The sequence below is a fragment of the Myotis davidii genome, unplaced genomic scaffold (assembly GCF_000327345.1).
Source record: "Myotis davidii unplaced genomic scaffold, ASM32734v1 scaffold826, whole genome shotgun sequence".
NCBI lineage: Eukaryota > Metazoa > Chordata > Mammalia > Chiroptera > Vespertilionidae > Myotis > Myotis davidii.
In genome coordinates this window covers 623,751-625,843 of record NW_006297142.1, presented here as the reverse complement: position 1 = coordinate 625,843, position 2,093 = coordinate 623,751, and positions in this window count along the sequence as shown.

Below are 2,093 nucleotides of genomic sequence, written 5' to 3'. Positions count from 1 at the left end.
GGCTCACAGGCCCCTGGGGAGCCCCCCCTCCCCCCCGCCGCCCTGCAGATCCCTCCTTATGGCCTGGGACCGGTCATCGGTCATCCCTGCCCTCCTCCCACTGTTCCCCATGCTACAGCCCCTGGGGACAGGCACCGCCCTTCTTGTGAGCGGAGCGCTCCCTTCTCTGAGGTCTCTTAGGCAGCCCCGGAGCAAGAACTGGGGGAGCATGTGCGGGGTTTGTGAAAGGGGGGACCCAGGGTCCTGGGTGGGGCCTCTAAGGAACCCCGTGTCCCTGCTTCGTGGCCTGCACAGAGCCTTGGGCCCCGAAGAGACGCAAAACTACTGAGGGAAGCTGTGCCCCTGAGTCCCCTGTGGGCTGCCCTGGGCGGGTGGTGGCAAAGGAGTCACAGAACCGGTCCCTGGGTCCCTGCCCGTCCTGTCCCGAGGGGCTGGTAGGGGGGACAAGCTCTGTGACAGACAGGTCCTGGCTCTCCCTGGTCTTCCCCGCACCCCTCCCCGCCCCCCCACGTGTCGGGGGCACTGGACTGCCCAGGTCCTCTGGGCCTATCACTAACCCTCCAGGACACTTGCTCCTAAATGCCTTCAAAAATGCAGCATTCATGCCCTGCCGGTGTGGCTCAGTGGTTGTGCGTCAACCCCTGAACCAGGAGGTCAGGGTTCAATCCTTGGTCGGGGCACATGCCTGGGTTGTGGGCTGGATCCTGGATCCCTGGCAGGGGGCGTGCAGGAGGCAGCCGATGGATGATTCTCTCTCATCATTGATGTTTCTAGCTCCCTCCCCATCTCCCTTCCTCTATCCGAAATCAATTTAAAAAATCAGTTAACTGATTAAAAATAATTTTAAAAAGAAACATAATGGCAGAGGACAAGCATGCTAGGGGGCTCTGCTCCTGTGCGGCCAGATCCGTTAGAAGCAAGGCCCCTCCCTCCAAAAACATCACAACAAGAAGAAACGAAGTCCAACCTCAAGAGCACCTGCCGCCTCCCCTCCGGCCTCCATGTCCTTGGTTGCAAGGCCTCTGGGACCCACAGCTTCTCACTTCCTGTCCGGAGGGGCGGGCCTTGACGGGGAGGTGCACCTGGGACAACTGAGGGGCCCGGATGGCCCAAGGCTCTGTCACCTGAGCATGGCCGGTCACTCCTGAGGGCAGCCCTTCTGTCCTGCCCCTTCTCAGAGGCCTCCTCTGAGTGTCCCGCTGACGCCCAAGGAACTGGCCAGGCCACTGGCCGCCTCGGGGGCGCCAGGTCCACATGCAGCCGGCTGCTCTGCCAGCCCCTCCTCTGCCCCTGGCACCCTGCCCCTGCCCCCCCCCCCAAGTGATGCCCTTTCATGGGGGGCATCTCAGTTCACTGTGGGTGAGCTCTTGCCCCCTCCAGGCTCCACGCCGTCTGGCCAGCCCCTGGGCCTCCTGGGAGAGCGGACATTTGACGGGGTGAGGGGGTGAGTGTTGGGCTGGGAAACAGCCCTTCCGTTGTGGAAGGCGAAGGAGAAGGTCAGCCAAGCGCTGGGTCTCGGCCTCCGGAGGATGGCAGCTCCGGGTCTTGGGCTCCCTCGGGGCCTTGCGTGTTAAGGTGGCACAACTTCGACGGGGGTTTGGGGTCAGAAACCCACGGTCCTGCCTTCACCAAGAGCCTCAGGGAAGTGCGGGGACAGCAGGGATGGGCATCCCCAGCTTCCTGACCCAAGGGCAAGGCTGGGGAAGAAGTCACACACCCACATGCCCATCGACCCAAGCCGAGAGCCACCTGGTGCCCTCCCAGCCGCGGCGTCCCCCTAGCTGTCAGTCCCCCTGGATCCGTGGTTGAGATGACACCCTTGGAGCTGTAGCCCAGAGGGTCAAGGAGGGCAAAGGACTTGCCCAAAGCCACTGGGTGAGCCGGGGGCGGTCTCTGCCCCCAGCGCAGGCTGCTGCTGCTGCTCCCAGGTCCGACCTGAGCCCTGCGCCCACTGGGGAGCCACACATGCCCTCCCCGAGTCACCCGGCTGACCCTGCCGGGTAGCCTGAGGCCACAGGCCACACAAGCGGGGGACGAGGGTCTACTGTGGAGATAGAGGGCAGGCCAGGCGGGGCACCCCTCGGTGGACTACT